We start from the raw sequence: 18,083 nt of genomic DNA, 5'->3' as shown, positions 1-18,083 counted from the left end.
GATCCGGCAACCCCGAAGTGACAATAATAGGGACCACTCCCGGTGATGACCATAGTTTGAGGAGTTCATGTATTCACTATGTGCTAATGCTTTGTTCCGGTTCTCTATTAAAAGGAGGCCTTAATATCCCTTAGTTTCCAATAGGACCCCGCTGCCACGGGAGGGTAGGACAAAAGATGTCATGCAAGTTCTTTTCCATAAGCACGTATGACTATATGGAATACATGCCTACATTACATTGATGAATTGGAGCTAGTTCTGTGTCACCCTATGTTATGACTGTTACATGATGAACCGCATCCGGCATAATTATCCATCACTGATCCGGTGCCTACGAGTTTTCCATATACTGGTTCTCTATTTACTTTCCCGCTGCTACTATTACAATCACTACAAAATACCAAAAACATTACTTTTGATGTCTTTACTTTTGTTGCCGCTACCACCACTATCATATTACTTTGCTACTAAACACTTTGCTGCAGATACTAAGTTTCCAGGTGTGGTTGAATTGACAACTCAGCTACTAATACTTGAGAATATTCTTTGGCTCCCCTTGCTCGAATCAATAAATTTGGGTTGAATACTCTACCCTTGAAAGCTGTTGCGATCCCCTATACTTGTGGGTTATCAAACATATCTTCACCTGCCGCTCCCAGTCGGTCAAAAAGGCCAATCCGAGTGATGAGAGGACGCACGTGATCCAGATGTGCGGGGGCCTGGGGATCCAGATGAGGAACAAGAGCACCTTCCCGGCGATGATCCTTCCCGACTCGGTCCGCGGCTGGCAGTCGACTTGGTTTTACTGCAAGGATCAGCCGACCCCGGGTCAGTCGACTGGACTTCCTCCCTTTTCCCTGGCTCGAGTGGAGAAGCCCTCCTCTTGAAGGTGGTTCCCGAAGAGAAGGCGCAGGTCAAGGTGCTGGTCGAGCGGGTCGTCCACGACGGGGTGACTGGGATGGACCTGCTGGAGGTCTTTCTCGGTCGACGCATCCAACCGCTCCAGGCCCGTGATCATCCGATGTGGATGTACTCTGGACTCGAGGACTCCACTCGGATCCACCCGGAGGATGTCAGTGAGGACATCTTGGAGAAGTGGCTGATGGGAATCACCAGCAACAAAGACAACCCCCGGGGGTCTAGGAGGGTGATTCCATTCGACCACTCGCGCCAGCCGGAGCAGGTATGATTCTGTTTTCCAATATCTTTCCGATTCACTGTGTGACACCTTGTTGATGGTCGACTGTACCTTTTGCTCGTTGTTCTTTCAGGCTCTCATTGACATGTACTCGATGCCCAACGGAGTGCAGGAGCAAGACGTCGAGGAGGAGCGAGCGGGGGCGAGAGCGGCGAGTGGCACTCGGATGCAGAGGAGGACGAGGAGAGCGACGACTCGAGCGATGACGAAGAAGTCGACTCGCCTCCTCGCAGAGAGAGGAGATCCAAGCACGCACACGACCCGGCGAGCACCCCGGACCTGGCGACCGCGCCGACTGGGCAGTCTTCGAAGCGCCCCCGGACGTCTTCTCCAGCGCCGATTGAGAAGGCCCCAAAGCAGCCCAAGGTTGTGCCGCCTCCAGCTCCAAAAGCACCGAAGGCCACCTCCTCCAAACTGCCCAAGGCTTTGCCCAGGATCAAAGTGACCGTCCCTACCATCTCCGGGTAATCATCTGACTTGTTCTTTTCGTCGACTCGAGCAACAGAATAACCGACTGAGTACGGACACTTGCAGTGCTGCTACATCGGGAACCTCTTCCCTCCAGTATCGAGACGAGGAGATGGAAGACGCGGTTACCTCCAACCCAGGTAGAAACTCTTATGATCTTGTTCTTGATTACTTGGTCGATTGCATTCTAGTGGTTCACTTGGGGTCGACTGATCTGTCTTGCAGCTCCACCCAACGTCATCGATCTTCCAGATGACGATGAAGATGTGGCTCTTAAGCCCAGGAAGAGCAAAAGGTAGCAGCTGGCAAGATGTCTCAGCAAGGGCCAACAACAACACCACCCATCCGTCAATCTGAAGACGCAGGGCGGCCTCTGTACCTTCGCTGCACCCTTGTCGAGTGAGCACCCCGCACCGTCGACTGCACCGGTGATTCCTTCAGTCGTCCAACTCCACGCCACGGAGCTCCAAGCTGCCACACCTGGGTCGTCTGCTCTCTTTTTCACCAGCTACCCCGTTCCGGACAACCAGTCGGAAGCGGCTGCGGAAGCCATCCGTCCAGACTGACATGATGATGGAGCGGATGAAGACGGTGCATGAGAATAGCCAGGCTGCTTATGACGCCAGCGCTGCTCTCCGGGCCAATGTCCAGGTAAGTAGACTTTTCGACTGACCTTGTTCTATGTCAGGATATGCTATCTGAAATATTTCTTCCATACAATCTCCTGTTGTTTGCGTCGAATCTGTACACCCACTGGGTGTTTTGTTGTCTTTGGTATTTGCTTCTTCCACTCGGTCTGGGCGAGTAGGATCTGAACCGGTGGGGGCACGCTAAGTGCACCCACTGGGTGTAGTCCCCGAGACCGCAGTCGACTGCTGGCAGTCGACTGGGGTCTGAGTTCTTTTTTTTCTGTTTCTTCACTCGACCCGGGCGGACCGGTCGAATGGATCTGAACTAGTGGGGGCACGTCAAGTGCACCCACTGGGTGTAGTCCCCGAGACCCGGTCGACTGCTGGCAGTCGCCGGGGTCTGAATAGTTTTTTTTACTTGACCCGGGCGGACCGGTCGAGTTGGGTCTTAATCAGCGGGGGCACGCCAAGTGCACCCGCTGGGTGTAGCCCCCGAGACCGCAGTCGACTGTGTGCAGTCGGCTGGGGTCTAAGCGAACTTCTTTAAGTTTTATCCACTCGGAAGTGAACAACCTTTGATCTTGTCGATTGACACGTCTTTTGCCTTCTGCAGAAGTCTTGTACTCTCATTTCCAAGTTTGCTGAACTTGAGGAGAAGCAGAGGCAACTCAACCTCGACTTGGAGTTGGCCCAGCAGAATCTGAAGAAAGCTCAAGACGAAGCTGCTGGTATGGAAGGTAACTGCCTGTCGACTGTCTTTTTAAAACATTTCTTCAAGCTCTTGTCTGATCCGATTGCTTCTTTTGCAGAGAAAATGAAGTTGGCTCTGGAGAAGGACTCGGACCTCGCCGCTACACAAAAGGAAGCCCAAGATAAAATTGCCCTTGCAGACCAGAAGCTGGCTTCAGTCGAAGCACTGGAAGGGGAGGTGACCAAGCTGAAGTCCTGTCTCAACGAGTCTAACCGAGAGGTGAGTCGTCTGAAGAAGGGCAAAATTACCCTGAATGAAAAGCTGGAGTCTGCGGTCCACAAGAGGAATGACACGGAGGCTTATCTGAGAACTCTTGCCAAGAAGCTTTATCTTATGCTAGAAGGTATTTCTTTTAAACCGACTGTGTTGATGCTTGCGAACGGATCCTGTCCAGTCGACTCACTAATTTTTGGCTGCAGAATTCCTGCCAAGACTTTGACGAGGAAACTGGAAAGGTCGAGACGGGTCTGGACCCTATCGCTTCTCCAGTTTGCGACGAAACTGCAATGAACGTGCTCCGACTGGAGTCTCGTGTTGCCGCGTCACAAGCTACCTCGCGCGCCTGAAGGAGGCAGTCTCACGAGTCGACACATTGCTCTGGCCAAGGGCGACGCTTCAAAATGACCTGGAATCCCTGATGGTTCGTTGTAACACCCCGGATATATCTTTCCCAATTTGTACTCCAACTCTTGCCGTTTCCGGCGCTAAGTTATTTTATTTTCTCGGGTTCGGGTCTTTGTCTCCGTGTGTTGTTATCATTGTCATGCATCTCATATCATGTCATCATGTGCATTGCATTTGCATACGTGTTCATCTCATGCATTCGAGCATTTTCCCCGTTGTCCGTTTTGCATTCCGACGCTTCGTTCTCCTCCGGTGGTCATTTCTAGATTTCTTTCGTGTGTGGGGATTAAACATTTCCGGATTGGACCGAGACTTGCCAAGCGGCCTTGGTTTACTACCGGTAGACCGCCTGTCAAGTTTCGTATCATTTGGACTTCGTTTGATACTCCAACGGTTAACCAAGGGACCGAAAAGGCCTCCTGTGTGTTGCAGCCCAACACCCCCCCCAAATTTGGCCCAAAACCCACCTAACTCTGCTCCATCACCTAGAGCGTTCGATCACGATCGCATGGCCGAAAACCGCACCTCATTTGGACTCTCCTAGCTCCCTCTACGCCTATTTAAAGACCCCCCCCCCCGAAATTCGGATCTCCTTCCTCCCCGAAACATTAAATATCCCCTCGCCGCTGCCGCCGGACAAAATTCCACCGACGGACGTGTCCGCTTCGCTCCCCCCGGCCCATCATTGTCCGCATGGGCCCGTAGCCGGCCCCCGCCTTCGCGCGTCCGGGCCGCGCCCCGCGCCCGCTCCGCGCCGCCTCCTCCTCCTGCTGCGCCGCCCGCCGCCCAGATCGCCGGCGAGCGCCGCCCCGACCTCCGCCGTGACGCGCCTCAACGGCCGCCGCCTCGCCCTTGCTTCCCCGAACCGGCGCCGCCCCGACCTCCGCCATTCGCCGCCCCGGCCGGCCCCAGCTCCGGCCACCGCGGGCCCCTGCGCCGCCGCCCCTGACCTCTCCGGCCTCGCCTCGCGCTCGCCGGCCGCCGGCGACCTCGGATCCACCAGCCGTGAACAGTGCAGCGCGCCCCGATCCAGATCCGCTACAGTGAAACCCTAGGTGGTCTCTTTTTTGTCTAAGTCCCAGTATTCCAGATTCATGTGCTGATGTTCGAGGTCTCGTAACTTTGCATCCATAGATCCGATTCATGCATATAGCATATCAAAATGTTCGTCTCAGAGAGCACATCATTTCATTCCATTGCGTCATTTTCATTTGAGTTCATCTTGATCCCCGAAATGCTGTTAGAAGAGGGCTACTTGAGTTTATTGTCAGATCTGCTACTCCATCTTAGACATTTGTCATTTTTACCATGATTGTTGTGTGCATGATATGCCCTGATGCTCTACATATGTTTGGTTAAGGGTTTTGTCATCTTTCCAGAGGTGCAACCCATGTATTTTTGTGATGTGTGTGGTGACTAGTGCAAGCTTGCAAAGTGAGGCACTCGGTAATTCTGTTTTCAGGGACTTAGCAATATCACTAAGTCCTGGGATTGTTTATCTCATGATGCCATATGTTCATGTTGTTTCTAGTGATCCGTGCCTCTTTTGAGGATGATCAGTAAAGGAGTTTTGTTAATATTGTAGTGCTCTATCCATCCATGTCTTTGTTTGCAATTATGGAGCACCCTAGCTTGAGTCAATCGACCTCTACTTTTGCTACTTTGTGAATCTGGGCAGATTGTCAACTTGTTTGCAATTTTGCCGATGATGCTGTAGTTGATCCGTGCATGCTATGCCATTGTTCTTGCCATGTCTAGATTGCATTTTGTGCCTTGTTAATGGATGTATGCCTGTCTTGCCATGACTTGCACCATAGTGAGTGTATCGAGCTCGTAAACATGCCTACTTGAGTTATGTTTCAGCATGTGCCAGTTTTCACTAAGTCTGAAAACTGATTATGTTTTTGCTATGTTGCCATGCTTGTTAGTATATTTTCTGATCCCTTTTGGCTCAAGGTCACTAAGGGACTTTTGTTAAGATATTTGAGTAGCTCCATGCCATGTTTTACTTTGCCATGTTCAGGTCCTATAGCATGTTGTTTTGTTGCTCCGAAGAATGCTACTTGGTCTGAAATTCTAGACAAGTGTTAATTTCACTAAGTCTGAGATATGTTTACCATATGCATTTTTGCCATGCTTGTTTGAACCTGTTAATGGAGGAATTGGCCGTGGCTCAGTGCTAGACTTTTGTTAAGCATCTTGAATTCATCCCGGCCATGTATTTTGTTGTCATGTTTGGGTTCTGTAGCATGTTCATGTCATTGCTTTTAGATGGCTACTTGCTGTAAATCGCAGACCGGTGTCATATTTGAATCGCTTGCCATTTCCAAACCGTAACTCCGATTCCGGCGTTCTTTATATCGTTTTCAAGCGATTTCATCTCATCTTTCCACTGGCACACTTGGATTTCCAAGTTGAGTCCAGGTTCATGCATTTCCTGTCATATCTTGCATATGCATCCCGCATCGCATCCCGCATAGCATACCATCTTTGCATCTTATTGTTTGAGCCTGCATGTGATTGATTGTATCCTTGTTGCTTGTTTGTCTTGTTTGGGTAGAGCCGGGAGACGAGTTCGCTAACGAGGAGCCCGTTGAGTTTTCTTTCGAGGATCCAGTCAACTCTGACAGCTTTGCAGGCAAGATGATCATACCCTCAAAATCAGTACTATCTTTGCTATGCTAGTTTGCTCGCTCCTTTGCTATGCCAATGCTACGATGCCTACCTTTTGCTTGTCAGCCTCCCAAATTTCCATGTCAAACCTCTAACCCACCATGTCCTAGCAAACCGTTGATTGTCTATGTTACCGCTTTGCTCAGCCCCTCTTATAGCGTTGCTAGTTGCAGGTGAAGATTGAAGGCCGTTCCTTGTTGGAACATTTATGTACTTGTTGGGATATCATTATATTACCATGTTATCTTAATGCATCTATATACTTGGTAAAGGGTGGAAGGCTCGGCCTCTCGCCTATTGTTTTGTTCCACTCTTGCCGCCCTAGTTTCCGTCATATCGGTGTTATGTTCCCGGATTTTGCGTTCCTTACGCGGTTGGGTTATAATGGGAACCCCTTGATAGTTCGCCTTGATTAAAGCTTTTCCAGCAATGCCCAACCTTGGTTTTACCATTTGCCATCTAGCCTCTTTTCCCTTGGGTTTCCGGAGCCCGAGGGTCATCTTATTTAAAACCCCCCGGGCCAGTGCTCCTCTGAGTGTTGGTCCACCTATCAGCTGCCGGTGGCCACCAGGGGCAACTTTGGGCTGGCCTACCCGTACCGAGGACAATCTGAGTGTGCCCTGAGAAAGAGATATGTGCAGCTCCTATCGGGATTTATCGGCACATTCGGGCGGTGTTGCTGGTTTAGTTTTAACCTGTCGAAGTGTCTTGAAGAACCGAGATACCGAGTCTGATCGGAACGTCTTGGGAGAATGTCTATTCCTTCGTTGACCGTGAGAGCTTGTCATAGGCTAAGTTGGGACTCCCCTGCAGGGATTTGATCTTTCGAAAGCCGTGCCCGCGGTTATGCGCAGATGGGAATTTGTTAATGTTCGGTTGTAGATAACTTGAACCTTAATTTAATTAAAATGAATCAACCGTGTCTGTTACCGTGATGGCCTCTTCTCGGCGAAGTCCGGGAAGTGGACACGGTGTTGGAGTAATGTTTGCGCAGGTTGCTCTCTAGTTTCTCGCTCGCGCTTTGCCTCCTCTTCTCGCTCTCTTTTGCGAATAAGTTGCCACCATATATGCTAGTCGCTTGCTGCAGCTCCACATATATTTACCTTACCCTACCTTTTAAGCTTAAATAGTCTTGATCGCGAGGGTGCGAGATTGCTGAGTCCCTGTGGCTCACAGATTACTATCACACCAGATGTAGGTCGAGGTGATTCCGCTCCAGGTGACGCGTTCGAGCTCAAGTGAGAGTTCGACGAGGACTCTCAATGTTACTATGTTTCTTTTCCTGATGATCAGTAGTGGTGACCTGTTGGGGTTGATCGGGACCATGTCGCTTGTTGGGTTATCTTTCATTTTGGCGCCGTAGTCGGGCCATGAGTGTTTGGATGATGTATGTTATTTATGTACTTGATTGACGTGGCGAGTGTAAGCCAACTATGTTATCCCTTTTTCATTTTATATTACATGGGATGTTTGTGATGATTACCTGACTTGCGACATATGCCTTCAATGCGATTATGCCTCTAAGTCGTGCCTCGACACGTGGGAGGTATAGTCACATCGAGGGTGTTACAAGTTGGTAATCAGAGCCTTCCCCGACCTTAGGAGCCCCATTACTTGATCGGTTTTAGTGGCCGAGTTGTGTCTAGAAAAATGTTTTGAGTCACTTAGAAATTATATATCGGAGAGTTTAGGAAATCTTTTTACTTCCTAGTCTCCTCATCGCTCTGGTAAGGCATCCTGACGTAGAGTTTTGACTCTTCTCTTCTCAAATTTCACAAAAAAAAAAATTTAGGATCACGCGGGTATCTTGGAATCGTTCCGATGGTTTTATGATGAGAACATTGTCTTGGTGCCTCCTGTCAGGGGTTTAGTGGAAGTGTCCCGGGGACTTGAGCTCTGAGGTGTTGTCATCATAATTTTATCGTTGCAATTCTGGAATACTTGAGTTTAGTACGCCGACATCGAAAATCTCTTTTATGCAGTTCGTTGGTGAGATAACCTCGACGCCACCCAGTACTGGGGCGGGAGTTCGGGAGTATCGCCATAACTTGTATAACGGATGCTTTTCGAAGGTTGAGGTAGATGGTTTCCGGAGTTTTTCTCGGTTATGTGTTGAAGGATGGATACAGTTGGATGTAGGATTTGCTAGTTTGGGTGAGATATTATTCTTCCCCTGTATCCCCAACACCTGATTGCATAACCGGAAAGGTTCGGGAGTTTCATAGGTGGGAATTCTAGTAGCTCTAGTTCTTCTTCCACGGATATTGGTTTGAGATTGGGATTTCTTACCGATTATTCGTTCTTGAGCCGTACCTTGTTGATTTATTTATCTACCTTAATTCTACGTGGCTTCTCAATTTATGGATATCTGACCATTTCAAGAGGAATGCATTCGTTCATTTTGTTCGGATGTGAAGACTTTATGTTGCAATTTTCATTCCGTTGGTTTCAGCTTCATTTATCTGTCTATGTGCTAACGGTGGTCAACCTCTTCAGGATGGCTATCGCTAAGAGCACCAGTCAGAATCAGAATCAAGATCCGCCACCACCTCCACCTCCTCCGGAGGCATGGCAAGCTGTGATGGCCGCAACTAATGCAAACACACAGTTGATCATGCAAATTCTCCAAGAGCGCAATCAAGGCAGCCAAGGGAATCAAGGCAACAATCAGAATCATTTTGCTACACTGAACCAGTTCCTTGCTAATGGGACAAAGACTTTCAGCAATTGTGTTGAGGCAACCGATGCTGACGATTGGCTTGTGGATCTGTGTAAGCATTTTGAGTGCAGCAACGTCAGGCCTGAAGATTTCGTCAAGTTCGCTTCCTTCCAACTCAAAGATCAAGCTGCAGAATGGTTCCAGCGGTACAAGGATTCTAGAGGTGGACGTCTGATCACTTGGGATGAATTCCGTCAAGATTTCCGAGCTCATCACATCCCTCAGAGCGTGGTTGAAAGTAAGCGTGAGGAATTCCGCAACCTGAAGCAAGGCTCTTTGTCTGTCTATGACTACAACAAGTTGTTTCAGAAGCTCGCCCGCTTTGCCAAGCAGGACGTCCCTGATGAGAAGAGCATGATATACCAGTTCAGGGGTGGTCTCAGAGAAGAAATTTAGCTCGCTCTTGTTCTCTTTGAGTCGTTGAGGTACGATGAGTTTTACAACATGGCACTGAAGCAAGAGGCTGCTCAGTTGAGGTGTGATGCTTCCAAGAAGCGAGTCAGAGACACTACGCCTTCTTCCTCTACTCAAGTGGCCAAGCAGCAGAAGTATTGGCTTCCTCCTCCTCCGTTCCGTTAGTTGTATCAGCAGAAGAGCAAAGGTGGCAGTGGTTCTTCCCACCCACCCAACCCTGGCTTTCAGAACAAGACTTCGTCTCAACCTCCAAGATCGAGTGCTCCGTACCACCGTCCGCTTTCAGAGGTCACGTGCAACAAGTGTCAAGAAAAGGGTCACTATGCCAACAAGTGTTTCAACTAGAGGCGTCTTCCTCCTCCTCCTCCTGTGAGATCGGCAAGTACAGCTGTGTTCAAGCATAACCCCAAGCACGCCAAGGTCAACTTGATGAATGCAGCTCGGGCAGAGGACTCATCAGATGTGATCATGGGTAACCTTCCTGTTAACGATATTCCAGCTAAAGTTCTTTTTGACACTGGTGCATCGCATTGTTTCATCTCGAGACCGTTTACATCTAGGCATGAATTGGTTTCACAAGTCTTGCCTAGTCCTTTAGCAGTTGTCTCTCCTGGTAAGCGCATGCATGCTAACTCCATCGTTCCGGATGTTACTATCACTTTGGGTGACTACAAGTTTCTGGCTTCTCCAACGGTTCTTGGTGACTCGGATATTGATCTTATTCTCGGAATGGATTGGCTTTCTAAGCACAAGGCTCAGCTTGATTGTGCAGCTAGGCAGATTCAATTGACTCATTCGTCTGAGGATGTAATTGTCTTTGCCGCTCGTGATTATACCATCCGTCTGTTTTCTCTCAATGAGAAGGGTGAACTGGATGCTATCTCGCAGATTCCAGTCGTTTGCGAATATCAAGACGTCTTTCCAGAAGAGCTTCCAGGATGCCTCCGCACCGGCCAGTTGAATTCGTTATTGATCTTGAGCCCGGTACGGAACCTGTGTGCAAGCGTCCTTACAAGCTCGGACCTGAAGAGTTGAAGGAGCTGAAGAAGCAACTCCATGAGCAAGAGAGAATGGGTCTCATCCGGCCTAGTTCTTCTCCGTGGGGCTGTGGTGTTCTTTTTGTGAAGAAGAAGGATGGAACGGACCGACTTTGTGTTGATTACCGTCCATTGAACAAGAAGACCATCAAGAACAAATACCCACTTCCCAACATCAATGAGCTGTTCGAACAACTCAAAGGTGCCCAAGTATTCTCCAAGCTTGATCTCCGCATGGGTTATCATCAGATTCGAATCCGTGAGCAAGATATTCCCAAGACGGCTTTCAGGACAAGCTATGGTTCATATGAATACACTGTCATGTCTTTTGGCCTCGTCAACGCTCCTCCGACGTTCTCTCGCATGATGAACTTCATCTTCAACGCCTACACCAATGACTTAGTTTTGGTGTATCTCGACGACATTCTGGTTTTCTCAAAGAACAAGGAAGATCATGCCAAACACTTGCGTTTGGTGCTTGATAAGCTCAGGGAATATCAGTTCTACGCCAAGTTCTCCAAGTGCGAATTTTGGCTCGATGAGGTTCTTTATCTTGGTCATATCATCTCTGTCAAGGGCATTGCCGTGAATCCTGAGAAGGTGTCTGCAATTGTGAATTGGGAACCTCCTCAGAACGTGAAGCAACTCCGTAGTTTCCTCGGTCTCGCAAGCTATTGCCGAAGATTCATTGAAAACTTTTCTAAGATCGCGAAGCCTCTCTCAAATCTTCTTCAAAAGCACATCAAGTACGTTTGGTCTCCGGAGTGTGATATTGCTTTCAACACTTTGAAAGCGAAATTGATCACTGCTCCAGTTCTGACTCCGCCGGATGAATCCAAACCGTACGAGGTCTTTTGTGATGCCTCTCTCCAAGGTCTTGGCGCAGTGTTGATGCAAGAAAAGAAAGTTGTTGCTTATACCTCTCGCCAACCGAAGCCCAATGAGAAGAACTACCCCACTCATGATCTCGAGTTAGCGGCAGTTGTGCATGCTCTTTTGACTTGGAGACATCTTCTATTGGGAAGAAAAGTGGACATTTTCACCGATCACAAGAGTCTCAAGTACATCTTCACTCAGCCTAATCTCAACCTCAGGCAAACTCGATGGGTCGAAATGATTCAAGAGTATAATCCGAGTATCGAGTATACTCCAGGAAAGGCCAATGTGATTGCTGACGCATTGAGCAGAAAGGCTTATTGTAACAGTCTGATTCTTAAGCCTTATCAACCCGAGCTTTGTGAAGCTTTCCGCAAATTTAATCTGCATGTTGTTCCTCAAGGTTTCCTCGCCAACCTTCAAGTCTCTCCTACCTTAGAAGATCAGATTCGCCAAGCCCAGCTTCTTGATGCTATGGTGAAAAAGGTGAAGATTGGGATTGCCAAGAGTCAACCCAAGTACAAGTGCTACCTCCTTGATGACCAGGACACTCTCTTCTTCGAGGATCGTATTGTTGTGCCCAAAGGTGAACTTCGTAAAGTGATCATGAACGAGGCTCACAATTCTCTCCTCTCCATCCACCCTGGGAGCACGAAGATGTATCAGGACCTTAAGCAGGCTTATTGGTGGACTCGAATGAAGCGCGAGATTGCTCAATTCGTGAATGAATTTGATGTCTGCAGAAGAGTGAAGGCAGAACACCAAAGGCCAGCTGGTCTCCTTCAACCTCTTGCCATTCCAGAATGGAAGTTTGACCACATTGAAATGGACTTCGTGACTGGGTTTCCAAAGTCCAAGCGTGGCAATGATGTTATATTCGTTGTCATCGACAAACTCAGCAAAGTGGCTCACTTTCTGCCTATCAAAGAGTCGATCACTGTAGCTCAATTGGCGGAACTTTATACCTCTCGAATTGTCTCTCTGCACGGTATCCCACAGGTGATCTCTTCAGACTGTGGCAACATCTTTACCTCCAAGTTTCGGGATTCTTTTCAGAAGGCCATGGGCACCAACATCCGCTTCAGCACAGCTTTCCATCCTCAAACTAGCGGTCAAGTTGAGCGTGTCAACCAGATTCTTGAAGATATGCTCAGGGCTTGTGTGATCTCTTTCGGCATGAAGTGGGAGGATTGTCTTCCTTATGCTGAATTCTCCTACAACAACAGTTTTCAAGCAAGTTCGGGCAAGGCCCCATTTGAAATTTTGTATGGCAGGAAGTGCCGTACCCCTCTCAACTGGTCTAAAACCAGTGAATGTCAGCTTCTCGAATATGACTTAATCACAGAAGCAGAAGAAATGTGCAAAGTCATTCGTGATAACCTCAAAGCAGCCCAATCCCGCCAGAAGAGCTACTATGATAGTAAGCACCATGATTTGGCTTTCAAGATCGGAGATCATGTTTACCTCCGCGTCTCTCCTATGAAAGGTACTCGTCGCTTCGGTATCAAAGGGAAGCTTGCCCCCAGATACGTGGGACCTTTCAAGATTGTCAGCAAGAGAGGCGATCTCGCCTATCAACTCGAGCTTCCTTCAAACTTTGCAAATGTTCATGATGTGTTCCATGTCTCTCAGCTCCGGAAGTGCTTCAAGACTCCTGACCACACCGTCAACGTCGAGGACATTGAGCTCCAAGAAGATCTCTCCTATCGTGAGCACCCAGTTGCCATTCTTGAAGAGATTGAACGCAAGACTCAAAACAAGTCAATCAAATTTATTAAAGTCAAGTGGTCACACCATTCCGACCGTGAAGCTACCTGGGAACGCGAGGATCACCTCCGTTCTGAGTACCCGGCGTTCTTTCAGTCCTAGATCTCGGGACGAGATCCTTTCGTAGTGGTGGAGTGTTGTAACACCCCGAATATATCTTTCCCAATTTGTACTTCAACTCTTGCCGTTTCCGGCGCTAAGTTATTTTATTTTCTCGGGTTCGGGTCTTTGTCTCCGTGTGTTGTTATCGTTGTCATGCATCTCATATCATGTCATCATGTGCATTGCATTTGCATACGTGTTCATCTCATGCATTCGAGCATTTTCCCCGTTGTCCGTTTTGCATTCCGGCGCTTCGTTCTCTTCCGGTGGTCATTTCTAGATTTCTTTCGTGTGTGGGGATTAAACATTTCCGGATTGGACCGAGACTTGCCAAGCGGCCTTGGTTTACTACCGGTAGACCGCCTGTCAAGTTTCGTATGATTTGGACTTCGTTTGATACTCCAACGGTTAACCAAGAGACAGAAAAGGCCTCGTGTGTGTTGCAGCCCAACCCGCCCCAAATTTGGCCCAAAACCCACCTAACTCTGCTCTATCACCTAGAGCGTTCGATCACGATCGCATGGCCGAAAACCGCACCTCATTTGGACTCTCCTAGCTCCCTCTATGCCTATTTAAAGACCCCCCCCCCCGAAATTCGGATCTCCTTCCTCCCCGAAACCCTAAAAATCCCCTCGCCGCCGCCGCCGGACAAAATTCCACCGACGGACGTGTCCGCCTCGCTCCCCCGGCCTGTCTCTGTCTGCCACGTGGCACCCGGCCACCGCCGCCGCCGCGGCCCGCACGGGCCCGTCGCCGGCCCCCGCCTCCGCGCGTCCGGGCCGCGCCCCGCGTCCGCTCCGCGCCGCCTCCTCCTCCTGCTGCGCCGCCCACCGCCCAGATCGCCGGCGAGTGCCGCCCCGACCTCCGCCGCGACGCGCCTCGACGGCTGTCGCCTCGCCCTTGCCTCCCCGAACCGGCGCCGCCCCGACCTCCGCCGTTCGCCGCTCCGGCCGGCCCCAGCTCCGGCCACCGTGGGCCCCTGCGTCGCCGTCCCCGACGTCTCCGGCCTAGCCTCGCCCTCGCCGGCCGCCGGCGACCTCGGATCCGCCGGCCGTGAACAGTGCAGCGCGCCCCGATCCAGATCCGCTACAGTGAAACCCTAGGTGGTCTCTTTTTCGTCTAAGTCCCAGTATTCCAGATTCATGTGCCGATGTTCGAGGTCTCGTAACTTTGCATCCGTAGATCCGATTCATGCATATAGCATATCAAAATGTTCGTCTCAGAGAGCACATCATTTGATTCCATTGCATCATTTTCATTTGAGTTCATCTTGATGCCCGAAATGCTGTTATAAGAGGGCTACTTGAGTTAATTGTCAGATCTGCTACTCCATCTTAGACATTTGTCATTTTTGCCATGATTGTTGTGTGCATGATATGCCCTGATGCTCTACATATGTTTTGTTAAGGGTTTTGTCATCTTTCTAGAGGTGCAACCCATGTATTTTTGTGATGTGTGTGGTGACTAGTGCAAGCTTGCAAAGTGAGGCACTCGGTAATTCTGTTTTCAGGGACTTAGCAATTTCACTAAGTCCTGGGATTGTTTATCTCATGATGCCATATGTTCATATTGTTTCCTAGTGATCCGTGCCTCTTTTGAGGATGATCAGTAAAGGAGTTTTGTTAATATTATAGTGCTCTATCTATCCATGTCTTTGTTTGCAATTATGGAGCACACTAGCTTGAGCCAATCGAGCTCTACTTTTGCTACTTTGTGAATCTGGGCAGATTGTCAACTTGTTTGCAATTTTGCCGATGATGTTGTAGTTGATCCGTGCATGCTATGTCATTGTTCTTGCCATGTCTAGCTTGAATTTTGTGCCTTATTAATGGATGTATGCCTGTCTTGCCATGAATTGCACCATAGTGAGTGCATCGAGCTCGTAAACATGCCTACTTGAGTTATGTTTCAGCATGTGCCAGTTTTCACTAAGTCTGAAAACTGATTATGTTTTTGCTATGTTGCCATGCTTGTTAGTATATTTTCTGATCCCTTTTGGCTCAAGGTCATTAAGGGACTTTTGTTAAGCTATTTGAGTAGCTCCATGCCATATTCAGGTCCTGTATCATATTGTTTTGTTGCTCCGAAGAGTGCTACTTGGTCTGAAATTCCAGACAAGTGTTAATTTCACTAAGTCTGAGATCTGTTTACAATATGCATTTTTGCCATGCTTTTTTGAACCTGTTAATGGATGAATTGGCCGTGGCTCAGTGCTAGACTTTTGTTAAGCATCTTGAATGCATCCAGGCCATGTATTTTGTTGTCATGTTTGGGTGCTGTAGCATGTTCATCTAATTGCATTTAGATGGCTACTTGCTGTAAATCGCAGACCGGTGTCATATTTGAATCGCTTGCCATTTCCAAACCGTAACTCCGATTCCGACGTTCTTTATATCGTTTTCAAGCGATTTCATCTCATATTTCCAGTAGCACACTTGTATTTCCATGTTGAGGCCAGGTTCATGCATTTCCTGTCATATCTTGCATATGCATCCCGCATCGCATCCCGCATAGCATACCATCTTTGCATCTTATTGTTTGAGCTTGCATGTGGTTGATTGTATCCTTGTTGCTTGTTTGTCTAGTTTGGGTAGAGCCGGGAGACGAGTTCGCTAACGAGGATCCCGTTGAGTTTGCTTTCGAGGATCCAGTCAACTCTGACAACTTTGTAGGCAAGATGATCATACCCTCAAAATCACTACTATCTTTGCTATGCTAGTTTGCTCGCTCCTTTGCTATGCCAATGCTACGATGCCTACCTTTTGCTTGTCAACCTCCCAAATTTCCATGTCAAACCTCTAACCCACCATGTCCTAGCAAACCGTTGATTGGCTATGTTACCGCTTTGCTCAGCCCCTCTTATAGCGTTACTAGTTGCAGGTGAAGATTGAAGGCCGTTCCTTGTTGGAACATTTATTTACTTGTTGGGATATCATTATATTACCATGTTATATTAATTCATCTATATACTTGGTAAAGGGTGGAAGGCTCGGCCTCTCGCCTAGTGTTTTGTTCCACTCTTGCCGCCCTAGTTTCCGTCATATCGGTGTTATGTTCCCGGATTTTGCGTTCCTTACGCGGTTGGATTATAATGGGAACCCCTTGATAGTTCGCCTTGATTAAAGCTTTTCCAGCAATGCCCAACCTTGGTTTTACCATTTGCCACCTAGCCTCTTTTCCCTTGGGTTTCCGGAGCCCGAGGGTCATCTTATTTAAACCCCCCCGGGCCAGTGCTCCTCTGAGTGTTGGTCCACCTGTCAGCTGCCGGTGGCCACCAGGGGCAACTCTGGGCTGGCCTACCCGTACCTAGGACAATCTGAGTGTGCCCTGAGAAAGAGATATGTGCAGCTCCTATCGGGATTTGTCGGCACATTCGGGCGGTGTTGCTGGTTTAGTTTTAACCTATCGAACTGTCTTGAAGAACCGAGATACCGAGTCTGATCGGAACGTCTTGGGAGGAGGTCTATTCCTTCGTTGACCATGAGAGCTTGTCATGGGCTATGTTGGGACTCCCCTGCAGGGATTTGATCTTTCGGAAGCCGTGCCCGCGGTTATGGGCAGATGGGAATTTGTTAATGTCCGGTTGTAGATAACTTGAACCTTAATTTAATTAAAATGAATCAACCGTGTGTGTTACCGTGATGGCCTCTTCTCGGCGGAGTCCGGGAAGTGGACACGGTGTTGGAGTAATGTTTGCGCAGGTTGCTCTCTAGTTTCTCGCTCGCGCTTTGCCTCCTCTTCTCGCTCTCTTTTGCGAATAAGTTAGCCACCATATATGCTAGTCGCTTGCTGCAGCTCCACATATATTTACCTTACCCTACCTTTTAAGCTTAAATAGTATTGATCGCGAGGGTGCGAGATTGCTGAGTCCCTATGGCTCACAGATTACTATTACACCAGATGCAGGTCCAGGTGATTCCGCTCCAGGTGACGCGTTCGAGCTCAAGTGGGAGTTCGACGAGGACTCTCAACGTTACTATGTTTCTTTTCCTGATGATCAGTAGTGGTGACCTGTTGGGGGTGATCGGGACCATGTTGCTTGTTGGGTTATCTTTCATTTTGGCGCCGTAGTCGGGCCATGATTGTTTGGATGATGTATGTTATTTATGTACTTGATTGACGTGGCGAGTGTAAGCAACTATGTTATCCCTTTTTCATTATATATATTACATGGGATGTTTGTGATGATTACCTGACTTGCGACATATGCCTTCAATGCGATTATGCCTCTAAGTCGTGCCTCGACACGTGGGAGGTATAGTCGCATCGAGGGTGTTACACTTTGCCTGTCTTCGGGTCCAACTCCCCCCCATGCGCATAGAACCAAGTCCTGCACGTGGGGGGCCAGCTCAATGTTTCTGGAGTGACACTTGCATCCAGCATCTCTTTCTCAGACTTATCCCACTTAGGCATCCCCACCGCATAGCCACCTGGCCCCAGCTTATGGAACTTATCCTTTTTTGCGGCATTGGCCTTGTTTATTCTTGACCGTTCCTTAGATAATTCCGAATCCTTGAATGTCACGAAATCGTCCCAATGAGCACTTTGATTCTCTAGTGTTCCCTCGAATACTGGAGTCTTCCTTCCTCCCTTGACGTACTTGTCCCATTCACGATTCTTGTGGTTCTTGAATGCAACCACCATCTTCCTAAGAGCAGCGTCCTTGACTTTCTGCACATCTGCTTCTGTGAAATGATCTGGTAGGGTGAAATGTTCCATGAGAGTATCCCAAAGAAGACTTTTTTGTCTGTTGTCAACAAAAGTAAGATCTAGAAGTGGCTTTGCTGGCTTTCTCCATTCTTGAAGGGAGATCGGGAGTTGGTCC

This window comes from Triticum urartu, chromosome 3 (genome assembly GCF_003073215.2).
Source record: "Triticum urartu cultivar G1812 chromosome 3, Tu2.1, whole genome shotgun sequence".
NCBI classification, from domain to species: Eukaryota; Viridiplantae; Streptophyta; class Magnoliopsida; order Poales; family Poaceae; genus Triticum; species Triticum urartu.
The sequence above is the reverse complement of the archived record's forward strand: the minus strand, read 5'-3'. Positions refer to the sequence as shown.